Genomic DNA, 20,238 nt, shown 5'->3' with positions numbered 1-20,238 from the left:
CATCGGTTCCAACATGGATCATGACTTCTCATTGAAAGTCCTGCACCAGGGAGGCAAGATATAATTCAGGAATCAAGTCTGTGGTTATAGAAAACGGTCTGTATTTCCCTAACTACCAAATCCCCTGTAACTAATGCATTTCTACTCCTTTTTTCTGTGTGTCAAATCTCCCGGAATGCCATAGGCTTGATTCTTAATGCATTCCTCCAAGGAGTAGTTGCTCTGCCCGGTATTCAAAACTGAAAACCAGTTAGTGAATGTCACTGCTTATATAAATACTAGAAATGTGATGACAGATCTGGAAGCTATTGTGACAGTAGAAACTATGATATGATGGGTGCGTTATAGACATAGGGAAAGCAGCTACCACCTTTGGTTGACTTGTGAACGTGCATGGGATAATATCAAGCTGACCCTTAGGACCAAGCTGATGGTTTATAAGGCCTGTGTTCTCAGCACCTTGCTGTATGGTTGTGGAACATGGATGACTTACAGCTACGAGGAAAAGAAGCTCAATAATTTCCATCTTCACTGTCTGTAGCACAATATGGGTATATCCTGGCAGGGCAAAATCACAAATGCGGCAGTCCTCTCAAACAGAGGTGGCTTCGGCAGATCGGGCACATTTGCTGGATGGAAGATGGTGGCATACCCAAGGACTTTCTGTATGGTGAGGTAGCTGGGGCTAGGCAATCAGTGGAGTGCCCAAAGCTCCGCTTCAAGGATGCTTGCAAGTGTGACGTGAAAGTCCTAAATTTCGACACTTGCATCTGGGAGTCACTAGCTGGCAAGAGAGAAATGGCAACACATCCTGTGGATTGGCATGCACTTCATGATGACCAGTAGCTAGGCAACAGGCACCAACGCTGAAAACAACAACTCACTTGGCAGCTTCATTTCTGGCAGAACCTACCCCTCAAAGATTGGCCTGCACAGCCATCAAAGGTGCACCAAGAAAAGACCTAAATGGGTTGTTTGCTGCGTGTCCAACATCTTTCATAGATGAAAGGATGCCAGCCAACTGGGTCATCAGAAACAAAGATAACGCCAGAGGATGGCAACAAACTTAACATGCAAGAGCTTTCGGCAAGGACAGAATAAGTGGTCGTGTAGTCATACATGTCGAGGACAACTAGGAGGTAAATGTTGATCCTGATGGAGGTAGGTAAGCTTATACTATCCTGCTGATGCATCCCAAAACTCTGTCTGTCCTCCCAATGGCCTCATCACACTGCCTGTGGATCTACAGTGATTTATTCTTAGGCCCCACTCCTAATCTGCAGCACTGCATATATATGCCTGGAGATCCCCAGACTCAAGTACATTACACTTAACTTATCCATTTTGCAGGACATCTGTCACATGCAGGTCCATTTCCCTAATTTTATCTAAACTTATCAGTGTCACTGACAAACCTGTTAATCGTTCCGTTAATGACATCATCCAAATCATAAATCAAGAGGATGAACAGCAATAATTCCAGCACACTGCTCTTGAAAATTGTGCCATGGCATATTTTGCATCCACCTGAGAGGGTAGCCAGAGCCTCAGTTCAAGATCTCTTCTCAAAGATGGCATCTTCATGACCTAATCTCTTGTAGACACATTCCCTGGGTACCTGATCTACAAAGTCCATTTTAAAAAACTTTACCCCCATGATTTCATGTTGCTATATTAAGCAGACACACTTTTACATCAATCCAGATTGACAAATATAAAGTAAAGGCTTATGTTTCAAAGTGAGAGTTGTAAGCCTTAACACAAGTGATTTAATTACTAAATTTATGGTTTAAAATGGATTGATTCATTAAAGAGCCATCTTTAGTCTCAAATTAAATTACTGTGAAAACAATATGTAGAGTCTCTACTTGGCTAATATAGACTGCACCCTCTCTTCCAAAGGGACTTGCCTAGAGAACATAGACACAGATTGTCCCAAAACCTGCTTTGGCACAAATGTGCATATCGTACTGCTCGGAGTTTAGATAGCTAAAACCATGCAGCTTAAAAAAAGACTTGCTTGGTAAGAAAACCTGTAAAGATACCCACAATCTCCCAATGATGAGTAGACACCAGGTATTGTTCACTACTACAGAGTTAATGAGGTGCTTGAAGAAAAGGCACCAAGAATATCAGGGGATAATTTGAACTAAGACTATGTAAATCATAAAGATGGTGGTTGTTGAGTATTCCATGCTTAGAAATATAACCATGCTTGCTGGAAAGACGAGGCCCACAGGTAGTGCATTTCACCTCAGGATGTCCTAAAGCACTTTACAGCCAGTGAAATACTTTTTGAAGTGTGATCACTTTTCTTCATGCAGGCAACAGGACAGCCAATTTGTGCAGAGCAAGGCCCCACAAACAGCAAAGTGACAATGACCAGTGTTTTATTGATGTTGGTCGAGGGATAAGTATTCGTCAGCACATTGTGTTAACTTCCCTGCTCTTCTTGAAAATTGTGCCATGGCATATTTTGCATCCACCTGAGGGGGTAGCCAGAGCCTCAGTTTAAGATCTCTTCTTAAAGATGGCATCTTCAACAGTGCAGAACTTACCCAGTACGGTGCTGGGGTGTTAGCTTAGATTTTGTGCTCAAGTCTCTGCAGTGGGACTTGAACCCACAACCTTTTAATTCAAAGATGAGACTGCTACCAACTAAGCCAAACTGAAACTGGCAGTTTAAAGTTACCAGCTTGAAGTGCATTTATTCAAATACTCATTAGGTCTATAGCTTGCAGGGAGGTGAGTGGAAGACGACCCACTATCCCTCTAGCTTGTCAATCATCACTGTAGTCTGGAGTACTATGGACCTGCCTGGCTCCGATAACAGATTACTTCATTTGCCATTGGGTTGGTTTCAATCTCTCTTCACTAGGCATGTCATCTTGGAACTAACTGGCCCAAGAGAGAGTTGGTTTGGTTTTGTTTCCTTTTCCAAGGAGGTTAGTTGTTTGTCACTAGACAACTGTTAAGCCAGGACTTTAAGTCCTTGCCATGACCACAGGATTGGCACATATCCCACTGAACCTGGCTCTGGCATTTGGATATAAAGAGCTTGCTTCTTTGCAATCCAATCAATATACACACCACACCTTGGATATACAAAAGAATATTTCAAACCTGGCCTTCAAATAGTGACTGGAGTTGTGGTACTGTTATATGCAACTAACATTTTTATTAAGTTTGGAAGAAAACTTTCACTTTCAAAAACACTGCCTGTTTAATTCTGTTCCCATACCAGCCATTACAGATACTGGCTTCACCATGTTTGCCCAAGTTAAGCAAATGTTTTAGATATGAAATGCAGGCATTTCCAAACTAAGAATTTCCGGTCTGGCTTACTTGGATAAGAAGCATTTTTCCCATTGCCTTACGAATGTCATATCTGAGTTGTAAACAACAAAAACATCTAGAGATTACATGATCGAAATGAACCCAAATACCTTTGAAGTGCACTTCTCTCAAAAGGATGACTTTGAATTACATTATACTGTTAAGACCAGGTGAGAAAGGGTCTAGGGGTTCCTTCTCAGCCTTTGCCTGGTTTAACCATAACAGGATTTAATTTAACAGTGTGTTTTTAGCTCCCCCTCAGTGAATCCTTGTTCACTGCTCCAATTGTAAGGCAAAGAAATCAGACAAGTTTCCTTAGAGTTAAACAAGAAAGGTGGAAGTTTATTATTCTTGAACTCTAATCCAGTTAACGACTAAAAATATGCAATGTGAACAGGCTTGCATGCATACGCAATAAACACACATAGATAGAGACAGAATTAGTAGAAAAGAATAAAGGAAAAGTTGGAGGCAATATCAGAATTATAATTAGTCCTTTAAGTTCAAGGTGGAGTCTTTGGTTGCCAGTAAGTCGTGCAATTTGTTGGGGCCCAGTTCATGTTTCAACTTGTTTTGATGTCGCAGTCTTTTCTGTTGAGATTTACGTGTCTTCTGTGGGTCCAGTGGCTTGGGAGAAAGTGAGAGAGAGCCAGCCAGGCAAGAGGCTTCCTTGTTCCAGCTTTACTTGCAAACTGCCCTGTGGCTAGTTCCAAAAACCTGGAACAGCTGTTAGTCATGTGACCAGCTGGTTTAAACAGTCCTGGCTTTGTGGATTGTATTATTTTAGCAGTCCCTGGAATGTGCTTCCTTACACCTTTTAATGTCTGGTGATCAAAATCCATTTGAGTTAATTGGATCAGGGAGTAATTCTTTTGTCTCTCCAAGCACTATTGCTTTGTATGCAAATGTTCATCCAGCCAAGTGTCTGGTAATCTTCAAACAAGTCATTTCTTCACTCCAGCAACAGTTTAAAAGCAATATTCATATGACTAAATTAATATGCCTCATTCTTGGCATGTAGGGGTCTGCATGACAATGCACATTTCATCAAAAGGGGAGAACTATGGTGCTCAACTCATCATTTCAAAGGTTACTGCAGTGAGTCAAGTGTTTTACGCCACTTTTTATACTGTGCCCAATGTCCACTGTATTTTCATAGCAATGTGAATTGAGAGCTGCATTTTCACTGCCTGCTTGCACCACTGAGATTGAGGAAATCATTTCTCTGTATATATCCAAGTGCCACCTTTTTGATTGGTTAGTTTTTACTGATTGGGGGAAAAAACCTGACAATTGTCGGCTCTTTAATAATTAAAATGTAAATGCCTTTACATTAGACCTCTGATGTTTGGTTCTGAAGAAAACAAATTTTCAACCAATTTTTGCACCAGCTCAATGGGAGGCAGAATCAAAGGATATCAGACTAGTTGGATTAGGAATTTAATTATATCCATTTCAATTATTCATAAGAATTATACATTGAGAAGTATATTCTCATTCCTCAAAGTATATTTACAGTAATACCCAATTTAATTGTATATACCATGGTGCACAATTGTTCTGAAAACAGTCACTTAATAGGTTTAAATAAATGGCAAGAAACAACTATTTTTACATCTTTGACATTTCAGGTTGTTGTTTGAAGCTGCAAATGCAATTTTGATAACCTTGCATATTTTTTAGTCCTGACATCAGTGCAAAATACTGTTGTTAATCTGAAATAAAAGTTAGAAAATTCTGAAAACACTCAGCAGGAACAGTTTCTCGCTCCACAAACGTCACTGACCTTAGTATTTTCTGTCTTCACTTGTCCTGGCATTGTGTAACAGAGAATAATAAATAGTTGGAAGCAATTACCAAACAGTGATCCCATTGAGAGATTCAGCTTTGTCAAAACCACAAAAAAGGTTTTGATGAAAGGTCATTGACCTGAAATGTTTATTTACTGATACAGCACTGAAACAGGCCCTTCAGCCCACCGAGTCTGTGCCGACCAACAACCACCCATTTATACTAACTCTACAGTAGTCCCATATTCCCTACCACCTACCTACACTAGGGGCAATTTACAATGGCCAATTTACCTATCACCTGCAAGTCTTTGGCTGTGGGAGGAAACCAGAGCACCCGGCAAAAACCCACGCAGTCACAGGGAGAACTTACAAACTCCGCACAGGCAGTACCCAGAATCGAGCCCGGGTCCCTGGAGCTGTAAGGCTGCAGTGCTAACCACTGCCATGTTTTACTGTTGCCATTTTCAATCCAGGAGAATTAACACAGCATTAGCAACATTATCAAAAAGCTTTATGAATTATGTTTTCATATGTCATTTATAGTTTCCTTCTGTCATGGGTACAACCAATATTACCAAAGTTTAAAGTTGCACAAGAACTTTAAAAACACGCTGGGTATATTTATAAAGAGAAAATATGTGCGTGTCTGGGTGACAAAAGTCCTCAATTTTCACTTATTTGTGCCTTATTTTCATTTATGCAAATATGGGAAGGAAACCTTTGCACTTGTGTGGGTTTGATCTACAGATGTTTAATTCTTGTAAGTAGTTTGGTATGTAACCATACCCTCCTTCCTGTTTTCAAAGACACTCGGGTCATTTTCAACGTCGTCACTAGAGTCGTAACCTTACCGAACATGTATGGAACTTTTATGGAATCACCGCTTAATCTTTATTTTCATTGAAATTGATAGACTGAAAATAGGGAAAGTTCTATAAAGGGTAGGTAATCTGCTCTGCCAGGATACCCCCAGGCAACGAAGCTGAAAGTTTTCCCCCCCAATAAATGGACATTTATTTTATCTTAATGCTGTGGAAATATGGATCAAAAGAGGAACAGATCAGGTACCATTATTGCTCTCCTTTCAATTTTCATCATTTTATGCAAGCTCAGAAGCAAGGGATTTGGGGGAAGACTGATCACATTATACTGGATTTATCGTTCTGGTGTCATAGTTAAACTCTGCATTTTCAGGAGGTACAATGCTTGTTGACAATTAGTTTTCACATTTTTAGTGCAGAAAAAAACAAATGTATTTGTATTTACCCTCTTCACACAATGGAGAATGGAAATCTGGAAAACTCTCCTCCAAAAGGCTGTTAAAAATTTCAAAATTGAGATTGATAGTTTTTGTTAGGCAAGGGTATTAAGGGTTACGGAGTCAAATTGGGTAGATGGAGTTGAGATACAGACCAGCTATGATCTCAATGAATGGTGGAACAGGTTTGACTATATTTGCTTCTGGAGCCCCAAAACTAAAACAATCCCGTTTCCACTCTTGTTGAAGCACTTGTTTGCCTGATTGACGGACCCAGCATCAGGAAAGCGGGGTGTGCTGAGAGCCATCCCCCTTGCTGCTGACACCCCACAACTTCCTCCCCTGCAACTCTCACCTTGCAAAGCCCCCTCCCACCTTGACTCACCTCTGGCCTGGGTCCAGCACCTCCAGTGAGTCCAGAACTGGCAGCAGCCACTGCCTCTGTGTTGGTGCTGCTCAGTTAAAGAGCTGCTGGCCTCTGGCTGGTAGCTCTCCCCAGGCAGGACTTCTGTAGCTGGGGTTCTTAAACCCAGGGAAGGCCTGCTGCTGTCCGTTTTAAGTGCCTAATTGGCATGTAATGTGGCGAGACTTCCCCAAAGGAGGTGATGCGGGGCTCTCACCGGTGCTTTAGATGTTTGTTTGGTATTGCTAGTTCCTGGTTCCTTTTCTGAGGATATTTCATGCAACTGATGGATGATGTCATCTTCACCGAAGGATTAATGATTGTGCTGCAATAAATAAATGAGTTCCAGGCTGCAGCAGGTTACCAGAAATAAAATGTAATAGATTCTATTCTAGCTTGTTAGTACACTTTTAGATAGCTGTCTTTTTCTACACTAAGGGTTAGACCTTTAGATTTGTCAGAGAACCTCCATATTTTCATTTTTACTTGGGTCTATTTTAATTAACTTCTGGAAATGTAATTATGCATCTGTCATAGGATAACAGGCTGATGATCACTTAGTCAATTCAACATAGCAGAACTTGCAGAGCAATTCCCCACATTGTTGAGATAAAAATGGCTCTTATATTAATAAGCTGCATCACAGAAATATCCAGACTTCTAACATTTCCTGCAACACTTATTCACTGCAACATAGACGTAACCACAGTTTAAAAATACTATTATGAGTTTAAAAAAACATATTCTGCAGGGTGACATCAGCTTCTGTAATGCAGGCAGCTTTTTGATGAATTGTCCAATGTCAGTCTAAATCGTTATTTAGAGATATCACTACTCGTGAGACTCCCCTATAAATGTATGCTACATCTGGATGAGCAATATGACCCTTTGAAATACATCAAATCAAGTGGATGGTCACTAACCACAGAATTATTGTGAAAAAGACAGTCACTAAATTGCCAAATGTTCAACCACTGGGGCTAGAATGCATTGATTAATTATTGAGATATTAGGAGCCATCAGGATCCTAAAAAAGAAACTTCAATGGAGAAATTAAGGTTGCACATTTTCAAAATGAAGGTAAGATAAACCTGGTAAAAGGAATATTTAGCCCACGCTGCAGATTTCTTCATGGAATTGAGACAGTTATGACTCACTGACTTAAAAGCAGTATGTGTCCCATTTTTTTTTTACATATAAATTTCAACAAGCAAGGCCAATGAAGTAGTAAGAGAATTATGGGTGAATCACTGGGAAATGAGGGTACAAACATTATTTTATTGAAGAGGTGCTCGGGGAACACACCTCCATGAAAGTGAATGGCCACAAAATTCGGCTCTGTTGCCCTGTAATCTTGGGGCTTTGGATGCTATTTCAGTTCTAAAATGGCAACTGCACTATGTGTGCACACTTCCAGCATGACCCACACTGGGTGTCATTTTGCTAATGTCAGTAGCATAGGTGTTGGAGTGTGCACAGGAAGTATGCAGAGTAAGCAGATCATATCAGTCAGCATGTATTGCTGATTTGATACTGGCTCTGTCATTTTCGACCATGCTGCTCCAGCTGACAGACTCCCCTAACCTCACAAAGCTGAACATGCTTTCAGCAGCAGGAAGGACCACACGCGCTGTGCTATTTAAAGGGATCATCAACTACTTTCAGGTTAGTTGCTGATTAATTTCTACTGGCTCTGTCTGAGGTTGTAGAAGTACTTGGTGGTTTGCAGAGTTGTTTAAAGTTGAAGTCAACTGGGAATGTTGTGGCATGTGGAAAAGGCCTTGGTTTTGACTTCAAGAATTCTGGTCCAACCACTTGCTCCTATGGATGTTGTAGTTAATGCATCCCTTAGCCTGCACCATGTAAAGAAAATTGCGCCAGGAGAAGCTGCTCAGAGGCTGGAGAAGGGTTCTCCGAAGGAGGTCTTATCAACCCAAGTCTTTGGGGAGTATTTCTCTTACCTCAACCTCAGCCTGGATCAGTGTACAGAGAAGGTGCTCACAGAAATCTGCCACCTTATGCAACCAGACCTGCACACTCAGGACAGAGCTGCCAGTGGGTGCGAAAGTGACCCTGGCCATGAATGTCTTCATATCAGGATCCTTCCAGGCTGGAGCAGGTATCAGCTGTAACATCTCCCAGTTTGCCATGCACTGCTGCAGAAGGGAAGTGATAGATGCACTTTAGGCAAGAGAGGGGAGTTTATTGTCTTCTCTCCAACCAGAGAGAATCGGGCAGAGTGTAGAGGTGGCACCCCCAGGATAGTGGGCTTCCCCATGGTCCAGGGTACCATCGCCTGCAAACATGTGGCTTTGCAGGCACTGCATCTAAATGCTCAGATATACTGCAATTGCAAAGGGTCCCAATCTCAATGTCCAGTTGGTTTGTGACCATCGTTCAGCATATCATATACAGGTGAATGCCCTCAATCCTGGCAGCAGTCATTATGCATTAATTCGGTTAGGTTTACCTTAGCGATGGGCAGGGACAGGTATATACCGCAGGGCAAGAATTATAGCTGGGGGAAAGGAAATTATGACGCGATTAGGCAAGATTTAGGATGTGTAGGATGGGGAAGGAAACTGCAGGGGATGGGCACAAACGAAATGTGGAGCTTATTCAAGGAGCAGCTAATGCGTGTCCTTGATAAGTATGTACCTGTCAGGCAGGGAGGAAGTTGTCGAGCAAGGGAGCCGTGGTTTACTCAAGAAGTTGAAGCGCTTGTCAAGAGGAAGAGGGCGGCTTATGTTAGGATGAGACGTGAAGGCTCAGTTAGGGCGCTTGAGAGTTACAAGCTAGCCAGGAAGGATCTAAAGGGAGGGCTAAGAAGAGCAAGGAGAGGACACGAGAAGTCATTGGCGGATAGGATCAAAGAAAACCCTAAGGCTTTCTATAGGTATATCAGGAATAAACGAATGATAAGAGTTAGAACAGGGCCAATCAAGGATAGTAGTGGAAAGTTGTGTGCGGAATCAGAGGAGATAGGGGAAGCGTTAAATGAATATTTTTCGTCAGTATTTACAGTAGAGAAAGAAAATGTTGCCGAGGAGAATACTGAGATTCAGGCTACTAGGCTAGATGGGATTGAGATTCACAAGGAGGAGGTGTTAGCAATTTTGGAAAGAGTGAAAATAGATAAGTCCCCTGGGCCAGATGGGATTTATCCTAGGATTCTCTGGGAAGCCAGGGAGGAGATTGCAGAGCCGTTGTTGTTGATCTTCAAGTCGTCATTGTCGACAGGAGTAGTGCCGGAGGACTGGAGGATAGCAAATGTTGTCCCCTTGTTCAAGAAGGGGAGTAGAGACAGCCCTGGTAATTATAGACCTGTGAGCCTTACTTCGGTTGTGGGTAAAATGTTGGAAAAGGTTATAAGAGACAGGATTTATAATCATCTTGAAAAGAATAAGTTCATTTGCGATAGTCAGCACGGTTTTGTGAAAGGTAGGTCGTGCCTCACAAACCTTATTGAGTTTTTCGAGAAGGTGACCAAACAGGTGGATGAGGGTAAAGCCGTGGATGTGGTGTATATGGATTTCAGTAAGGCGTTTGATAAGGTTCCCCACGGTAGGCTATTGCAGAAAATACGCAAGTATGGGGTTGAAGGTGATTTAGAGCTTTGGATCAGAAATTGGCTAGCTGAAAGAAGACAGAGGGTGGTGGTTGATGGCAAATGTTCATCCTGGAGTTTAGTTACTAGTGGTGTACCGCAAGGTTCTGTTTTGGGGCCACTGCTGTTTGTCATTTTTATAAACGACCTGGATGAGGGTGTAGAAGGGTGGGTTAGTAAATTTGCGGATGACACGAAGGTCGGTGGAGTTGTGGATAGTGTCGAAGGGTGTTGTAGGGTACAGAGGGACATAGATAGGCTGCAGAGCTGGGCTGAGAGATGGCAAATGGAGTTTAATGCGGAGAAGTGTGAGGTGATTCACTTTGGAAGGAGTAACAGCAATGCAGAGTACTGGGCTAATGGGAAGATTCTTGGTAGTGTAGATGAGCAGAGAGATCTTGGTATCCAGGTACATAAATCCCTGAAAGTTGCTACCCAGGTTAATAGGGCTGTTAAGAAGGCATATGGTGTGTTAGCCTTTATTAGTAGGGGGATCGAGTTTCAGAGCCACGGGGTCATGATGCAGCTGTACAAAACTCTGGTGAGGCCGCACCTGGAGTATTGCGTGCAGTTCTGGTCACCGCATTATAGGAAGGATGTCGAAGCTTTGGAAAGGGTGCAGAGGAGATTTACTAGGATGTTGCCTGGTATGGAAGGAAGGTCTTACGAGGAAAGGCTGAGGGACTTGGGGTTGTTTTCGTTAGAGAGAAGGAGGAGGAGAGGTGACTTAATAGAGACATACAAGATAATCAGAGGGTTAGATAGGGTGGATAGTGAGAGTCTTTTTCCTCGGATGAGGATGGCAAACACGAGGGGACATAGCTTTAAGTTGAGGGGTGAAAGATATAGGACAGATGTCAGAGGTAGTTTCTTTACGCAGAGAGTAGTAGGGGCGTGGAACGCCCTGCCTGCAACAGTAGTAGACTCGCCAACTTTAAGGGCATTTAAGTGGTCATTGGATAGACATATGGATGTAAATGGAATAGTGTAGGTCAGATGATCGGCGCAACATCGAGGGCCGAAGGGCCTGTACTACGCTGTAATATTCTAATTCTAATTCTGTGCCAGTCTGTTGATCCCTCACGGTTGTTGGGCGACAGCAGCTATTTGCTTAACAGCTGTCTCATCTCCACTGCACAACCCAACTACACGTGGCCAACATGTATGAGAGCCAAGCTTCCACACAAATCATCATCAAGCAGATCATTGGGATGCTCAAGCAATGGTTCAACAGCCTGGAGTGCTCTAGAGAACCCTGCAGTAATTGGCCGGCATATGTGTGCTGATTCATTGTGGTCTGCTGTATCCTCCACCACCCTGCCATCAAGAGGGCACAGCCCTTATCACCAGGGATACAGCAAGCAGCTCAGAAGCAGGAGGAAGGGAGAAGGCAACCATCACATCCCCTTTCCAGCCAGGCACTCTGATCGCCTCATCCAACTGCAGTTCCATTGAACACAACCTGAAATCCACGCTCTGCAACAGTCTTACCTTCCCTCTGTCACTGACCATCATAGTGCCCTCTTGGTCACAATGTTGAAATAAAAGCCACCACAAAAAAAATCCAAATCAATTTCATCAAATAAGTCATCCAATATTCCACACAATTATCTTTTTGTGCATTCCTTTAGTGCCTTTCTTGTGGGTACCTTTTACCTGGCCTATTGCTCCTACACAGTGCTGCTCCAATGGCTGCAACATGGCTGGTGGAAATCTTCTGACTTTGTGAGGGAGACTGCAGATAACCTTGCAGGACAACCTGAAACAGCTCTGGTCCTAGAAGGCCCAATTTCAGACTGCGCTACCTTGGCACAGGCAACAGCATTCTGAGCTGGTTGGCTGACAGGCAATAGCAAGGACACTGGCTAAGTGGCAGGGGTGCAAGGATGAATGCCATCATCCTAAGAAAGGACAGCAGGTTTTGCTCCCTGGAGCCACTGACACTCCCCCAAGTCAGTGCCACAGTAATTCTAGTAATCTGTTGGAGGATAAGTTGTTAGATTACTGTGAGCCTATTTGAGCACTGGTATCCATGCCATGATGGCAGCAGTCTGAGCCTGCAGTGCAACAAGCTGAGATTTCATGGCCTCAGTATGAGCTTCCATTCCAGCACTCCGACATTGGGTGGCTCCTGCTTGTGCTGCAGTGGAAGCTGAGACATCGGCCATCAGATGCTGCATCATGGTCAGATCTGCAAGTCAGAGTTTGTCACCGCTTCCACACTGGAAAGGATGGTTCCAGGTTCTACACAAAGCCCTGTGCCAAATTGGAGCTGGACTCCTCCATACTCCTCGACAGTGACAGCACGGTGTCTGGCAGGCCTAACAATGCACCAAGCATTTCGTTGTGCATACCCAGGAGTCTTTTTCTGTATGCTATCCCATCAAAGTAAATTATCTGAATCCTCTGCAGCAGAACTCATGACTGTGCCATTCTGGGATTGGCACCAACGCTGTCTTTTTTCCCCTGCCCTGGCCGCAATGCTGGTAACTCACCATGTGCAGATCCCATCTCTATGCTACCTTTTAAAGCACGCTCAGTGCCAGTATCTAAGCTAGTGGTTGTGAGGATGAAATCAAGTGACTGTTTGTTTCTTCATCATCATTGTCCTGCTCCTCTTTCACTTCATGCTCTTCCACCAATGCTTGATCAGGTGGCAGTTCTTGGGTATCAAAAGGAGAAAGTTGCAAGCATAGGAATGTGCTGAGGGAAGGCAGGAGAGAAAGTAAGAAGTGGATGCTTAGTCCATCTGCACCTTGTATATCAAAAGAGGTTGTGGGGTGTGAGAGAGTAGGTATTACCAGACTCATTGTCTGTTTTCAGCCACACCACTGCCCAATGCCTCTGATGTAGTCACTCCAATGATGGAAACCCCTGTCTCCTCCTCAGAGGTGAGGACATGTAGCTGTGCCTGTCCCCTGCCTGTAGATGTTGCCGCTTGTCCTGCAAGAGAAAGGAAAATGTATCAGTGAATGGGCTGCAATGTGTTTGGGTAATGTGCCTGTCATAGATGAATAGCTGGTAGTGTGTGCAAGCTGTGAGATGTGGGTGTGAAGCTTGCAGCAATGCTAAGTGTGTGAAGTCAGGTGTAGTTATGAATTGAAAATATGAATTGTGCTTGATAGAGATTGCTGGTTGGTCAGTGAAGGGCATGTGTTGAACAGCAGTGTGAGGCTAGTGGTTCATTTGTAAAAAGAACAGCATTTGAATATGCATTCACTGACCTTGGCCACTCGTGTGAAGGCATTAAACTTCTTCCTGCACTGCATGCAGGTCCTCAGGGCTGCACCGCTGGCATTGACAGTGATGGCCATCTGCTCAGTGTCTGTTTGGAGGCCTCCTGGCTGCTTGTGGATAGAGGACCTCTCACCTCCTGCACCAAGGCCTCCAGTGCTGCTTCACAGAAACTTGGAGCATACTCTTGGCCTTTTTGCACCATTTGTACTGTTCTTCCTGCTCAGAAACTCTTAGCCAGTCACTTCCATCACCTGCGGCAACCAGAATGCACCTCCCCTTTAAGAGGTGCAGGCTGACTCCAAGCTATGCTGGCTAGCTTTGAGTGGTGCTAGCCTCACACAAACCTGGACTCCCTGCTGAAGTCTGCAGCCATTCAGCAGCACATTTAGGACTGGACTTTGTGCTACTATCATTATAATGAGCGTGCAGCACCAAGTTTGCACGCTACCTGCATCGCAAAAAATGGACCTACATAATCGCGATGCCCCAGCCAGTTTCCACCCCTGCCACGATAACTTGTTTCAGATCAGTTCTGATCCTAAACAATCTTAAAACTGCTTAGATTACCAATAAAGGAGAAAATTATGTGGCTTTCCACACAAGGCAAGTGTAAGTATGGGTGTCAGAGTTTCTATTTACTTGATCTATCTATAATATTGCGTCATCACAGAAATCAGTTTCTGGCATGATAATTTATAATTTGGAAGGAGAAAAACTAGTTAATTATATTGCTGCCTGAAAGAAATATGGAGGGGCATCCACCATGTGTCCCTTTGTTGAGAGATGAATAAATCTTAGTGACAGAAGACATATTTGAGGGATATTGCTCTTGGCAACTAAGAGCTTGTAGGAACAGTGCTCTGTAAATTGCTCAAAGGGTGTCTTTGCGTTTCAGAGGGTAAATGCCCTAAAATCTGTCTAAAATGAAGTTTTATTTGAAAACTGACCACACTGAATAAAGTTCAGCTGTTAAACTGAATTTAGGGAAAGTCTTTTAGCTAACAGATTCTCAGCTCATTCAAGCCATGCAAAAGCTATAAACAAAGTAATAACACAACTTCTAGGTTAATTGTACCAGGAAGATCTGTTTATACAAATATCCCTTTCTGCAAAAAAAAAAACACTTTTGCTGTTCCCCATTTGGAATAACACTTGGTGAAACAAGAAATAGATGGATCAGTAAGGGAGTCTTAGATTGGAATTGATTTAGTGCCTTCATATTTAAGTAAAAGCCATGCTCCAGAGACTCAGACATTCACAGGACTCCAACAGCTACTTAGATTTATATAGCACCTTTATCATAAAATGTCAAAGGTGCTTCACAGCACTGTTATCAGGTAAAATTTAAAATACTGAGCCACATAAGGTGATAGGGCAGATGGCTGAAAGCTTGGTCCAAGATGGATTTTAAAGAGTGTCTTAAGGGAGGGAGAGAGTCAGAGATTTAGGGAGGTTATTCCAGGCCTTAAGGCACAGGTACCAAAGATGGAGCGATTAAAATCGGGGATGTTCAAGAGACCAGAATTAAAGGAGCGTGGGAAGTTCGTAGGGTTGTGGAGCAGAAGGAGATTACAGAGCTAGGGAGGAGCGAGGCAATAGTGGCATTTAAAACCAGGATGAGATTTAAAATCAAGGTGTTCCTTGACTGGGACCCAATGTCATTGAGCACAGGGGTGATAGGTGAACAGGTCTTGATGGGAGTAAGGATCCAGGGCACAGCTTTGAATGATCAAGTTTGTGGAGGGGAGAATGTGGGACACCAGCCAGGAATGCATTGGAATAGTCAAATCTAGAGGTAACAAGAACAAAGGCATGAATGAGTGTTTCAGCAGCAGATGTGCTGAGACTGGGACAACAACAGGTAATGATAGAGGTGGAAATAGGTGTTCTTAGTGCTAGTGCAGATGTGTGGTCGGAAGCTCATCTCAAGTTCAAATATGACACCCAAGGTTGTGAGCAGATGGGTTTAGTCTCAGGTTGTTGCCAGGGAGAGGGATGGAGTTGGTAGCTAGGGAATGGCATTTGAAGCAGGGACCGAAGACAATGGCTTCAGTCTTCCCAATATTCAATTCGAAGAAAATTCTGCTTATCCAGTAGTGGATGTTGGATAATTAGTCTGATAATTTAGCAACAATGGAGTTGGGAGAGATGTTAGTGTGGTAGAGTTGGGTGTCATCTGAGTACATATGAAAGCTTGTGCTGTGCTTTTGGACGATGTTGCAGAGGAGCAGCATGTAGATGAGAAATAGGAAGGGGCCAGAGAAAAGAAGCCGGGGGTTATCTTTGCATTCCAGGAAGATCTGGGAATAGTGAGCAGTTTTAACAGACAAGAGCAGGAACATTGTTTGGTCCAGCCATATCTGGCAGTGAATGGCTAAACCAGTTGTCCACCATATCCTTTCAAGTCACACTGGCCATTCCCCCAGTATGACCCTCACCTCCATTCCCTTAAGTCCAAGGAGTGAAGATTTGAAAGTATCTAGATCAGGTTTGTCCAACATACGGCCTGTGGGCCTGAAGCCAGCCTGCCAAAGGTTCCCATCCGGCCTGCAGATGTAAACTGTACCCAGGGCTGTTCCTCATCCTCACCAGGAGTCTGACTGGAGATGAGAAATTTCCCTTTGTCAGAGTGGCTTTTTAAAAAAAAAAATCAGAAATCCGTTTCACAGCTGACATTGGGAAGAGCCGTTTCCCAACTTCAGGCAGGTTTGGGATTTTTTAAAAAGGTCAAATCTGCCTGAAGTTCAGAAACAGCTGTTCCCGATGTGAGCAACTGTCAGTGGTGAAACTGGTTTGAGATTTAAAGAAAACTGATCAACTATCTGAGCTTTCCCCCTCTCTGCAACTGGAAGAGAGCACGTGAGGGAAAGGGGGACAGACAGACAGAAAAATAATGGATAGAGGGGGGAAACAGAAAGGGGGACAGACAGAGAAAAAAAGGACAAAGAGGGGGTCAGAGACAGTGATCACGATCACTCCTGACGGAGACATTTTTCTGGAATACTCTGCATCACTACAAGTGTGTGGGTAAACATTGACTACTTGTGCAAGCAAAATAAACCAGGTATCTCTCTAAATCAGTGTCCAACATAGTGAAGAGAAAGTAAGTTAATAAATTAGTCTTCTCATTTAAAGCTTCTACCCAAAAATGCACATGTTGCTGTTTTGATTAATAGTAAGATAAAGTTTAACACCTTTTATCTTTCCAAAATTCTCTCTCCGATCCCCCATGCAAGATAAAAATTGGAATGTGCCCCCCCACATCCCATGCAGAAAGGTGGACAACCCTGATCTGGATGATGATCTACACAATAAAATTGCTGTCTTAGCTGTTAATTTGTCAGCTTTCTACAGGGTCAATCCTAAATAAATCACACCAACCGTAATAATTCTAGACTCTCATTACTGCTCTAACTAATACTCAGTGTTTGTCAGGGGAAAATGGAAGGGGGAAATGAGTGAGGTGAGGGGAAAGAGCCAGAAGGAGAGGATGTAGGGAGAGTAGGACGGAATATTCCTCATGGTGGAGGGGAGAAAGATGCTTCATAGTTTAGGAGGGGATATATATTGAGGGCAAAGTCAGAATCCTGTTTATTTAGGGGCCTGTGGAATTTGGAATATTTCTCCGGTTAGGCGGTTTCTGTAGGATTACACTGCTGAGGGAGAAATTGCTAATAGCGGCGGGGGAGGAGGGTGGTGAATTTGGAATGTTGCTTGGGTGGGGAGGAGGAAGAAACATCACCAAAGACTTAAATGTTGCTTCGTTGGGGTAAGAGTCCAGTAGAGGATCAATAACTGCCAGTGCTGAGCTGCTCCAAAATGTTGCTTCCTATAAAGTATCAAGGTTTGGTTAATGTTGGCTGGGGGAAGGGGGACCTGGTGCAGATGCCTAATATAACAGGGGAACAAATACCCTCAGTTGAGCGAGAGAGGATTTGGTTTTGCTCTGTATAGGGATGGGAGATTGTTGTGGTGGAACATCCAGCATTCATGCTACTCGTGTTTGATGGTAGTACATAACATAAAAAGGAGCAAGAGCAGACCATGTGGCTCCTTGTGCCTGCTTTGCAATTCAATACGATCATGGCTGATCATCTGCCTTAACTCCACTTTCCTGCCTGCTCCCCATATCCCTTGATTCCCTGGGAGATCAAAAATTTATCTCCGCCTTGAATATATGCAACAATGGCATATCCACAACCCTCTGGGGTAGGAATATGGGATTAGTGTAGGATTAGTATAAATGGGTGGTTGATGGTCGGCACAGACTCGGTGGGCCGAAGGGCCTGTTTCAGTGCTGTATCTCTAAACTAAACTAAAGAATTCCAAAGATTCACTCCCCACTGAGGGAAGGAATTTCTCCTTATCTTAGTCCTCAATGATCAATCTCATATCTAGAAGCTGTGTCTCCACGTTCTGTATTTCTAGACTTTCCAGCCAGGGGAAATAACCTCACAGTATCTACCCCGTCAACCCCTTCAGAATCTTGTATGTTTTAATGAGATCACCTCTCAATTTTCTAAACTCCAAAGCGTAGTGACCCATTTTACTCAATCTTTAATCATACAGAAACCCTCTCATTGCAGGAACCAATCTAGTGAACCTTCGCTATACTGCCTCCAAGACAAGTATATCCTAGTTTGGCAGGGGGATGGGAACCGGAGCTACGGATCAGTGGATGGGGTAGCTGTTGAGCAGGCAGATACAGAGTGCAGAGAATCTGCGAGGAAGTTTAGACAATTGACAGGGCAAAGTTGCAGCCAGTATGATGGATTGAAGTGTGTCAGGAATAAGGGTGATGAACTTAGAGCATGGATCAGTACTTGGAGCTACGATGTTGTGGCCATTACGGAGACTTGGATATCACTGGCAGGAATGGATGTTGGATGTTCCGGGGTTTAGATGTTTCAAAAGGAATAGGGAGGGAGGTAAAAGAGGTGGGGGAGTGGCATTGCTAATCTGGAATAGGATCACAGCTGCAGAAAGGGAGGTCGTCGAGGAGGGTTTGTCTACTGAATCAGTATGGGTGGAAGTCAGAAACAGGAAAGGAGCAGTCACTTTATTGGGAGTTTTCTATAGACCCCCCCCCAATAGCAACGGAGACACCGAGGAACAGATTGGGAGGCAGATTTTGGAAAGGTGCAGAAGTAACAGGGTTGTTGTCATGAGTGACTTCAACTTCCCTAATATTGATTGGCACCTCCTGAGTGCAAATAATTTGGATGGAGCAGTTTTTGTCAGGTGTCCAGGAAGGTTTCCTGACTCAATATGTAGATAGGCTGACTAGAGGGAAGGTTATATTGGATTTGGTGCTTGGCAACGAACCAGGCCAGGTGACAGTTCTCTCGTTGGGAGAGCATTTCGGTGATAGTGATCACAATTCCCTGACCTTTACTATAGTCATGGAGAGGGACAGGAGCAGACAGGATGGGAAAATATTTAACTGGGGGAGGGGGAATTACAATGCTATTAGGCAGGAACTGGGGAGCTTAAATTGGGAACAGATGTTCAGGGAAATGCATGACAGAATTGTGGAGGTTGTTTAAGGAGCACTTGCTGCGACTGCTGGATAGGTTTGTCCCGATGAGGCAAGGAAGGGATGGTAGGGTGAAGGAACCTTGGATGACAAGAGATGTGGAACAGCTAGTCAAGAGGAAGAAGGAAGCTTACTTAAGATTGAGGAAGCAAGGATCAGACAGGGCTCTAGAGGGTTACAAGGTAGCCAGGAAGGAACTGAAGAATGGACTTAGGAGAGCTAGAAGGGGACATGAAAAAGTCTTGGTGGGTAGGATTAAGGAAAATCCCAAGGCGTTCTACACTTGAGGAACAAGAGGATGGCCAGAGTGAGGGTAGGGCCGATTAGGGATAGTGGAGGGAACTTGTGCCTGGAGTCAGAGGAGGTAGGGGAGGTCCTTAATGAATACTTTGCTTCAGTATTCACTAGTGAGAGGGACCTTGTCGTTTGTGAGGACAGCGTGAAACAGGCTGATATGCTCGAACAGGTTGATGTTAAGAAGGAGGATGTGCTGGAAATTTTGAAAGACATGAGGATAGATAAGTCCCCGGGGCCAGACGGGATATACCCAAGGATATTACGGGAAGCGAGGGAAGAGATTGCCGCGCCTTTGGCGATGATCTTTGTGTCTTCACTGTCCACTGGAGTAGTACCAGATGACTGGAGGGTGGCAAATGTTATTCCCTTGTTCAAGAAAGGGAATAGGGATAACCCTGGGAATTACAGACCAGTCAGTCTTGCATCGGTGGTGGGCAAATTATTGGAGAGGATTCTGAGAGACAGGATTTATGATTATTTGGAAAAGCATAGTTTGATTAGAGATAGTCAGCATGGCTTTGTGAGGGGCAGGTCATGCCTCACAAGCCTTATTAAATTCTTTGAGGATGTGACAAAACACATTGATGAAGGAAGAGCAGTGGATGTGGTGTATATGGATTTTAGCAAGGTGTTTGATAAGGTTCCCCATGGTAGGCTCATTCAGAAAGTAAGGAGGCATGGGATACAGGGAAATGTGGCTGTCTGGATACAGAATTGGCTGGCCCATAGAAGACAGAGGGTGGTAGTAGATGGAAAGTATTCAGCCTGGAG

The 20,238-nt window shown here is 43.7% G+C and overlaps 2 protein-coding genes across 6 annotated transcripts in view; one reads left to right on the top strand and one right to left on the bottom strand.

The window, feature by feature from the left end:
- LOC137370056 (band 4.1-like protein 3) overlaps positions 1-20,238 on the top strand; it is a 384,274-nt gene that overhangs the window by 6,302 nt on the left and 357,734 nt on the right. The window lies entirely within an intron of this gene.
- The window catches only part of LOC137370057 (uncharacterized), a 98,886-nt gene that overhangs the window by 68,642 nt on the left and 10,006 nt on the right, over positions 1-20,238 (bottom strand). Inside the window, exon 2 of one of the 5 annotated variants that reach the window (XM_068032122.1) lies at positions 7,008-7,115. The exons of 3 other annotated variants lie outside the window; for them this stretch is intronic. The gene's annotated coding sequence lies outside the window, so the exon portion shown is untranslated. One more of the 5 variants, XM_068032118.1, reaches the window with a different exon arrangement.

The sequence above is a fragment of the Heterodontus francisci genome, chromosome 5, assembly GCF_036365525.1.
Source record: "Heterodontus francisci isolate sHetFra1 chromosome 5, sHetFra1.hap1, whole genome shotgun sequence".
Lineage (NCBI taxonomy): Eukaryota > Metazoa > Chordata > Chondrichthyes > Heterodontiformes > Heterodontidae > Heterodontus > Heterodontus francisci.
Note: the sequence above shows the minus strand (reverse complement) of the source record. Positions and strands in the feature narration are given on the sequence as shown.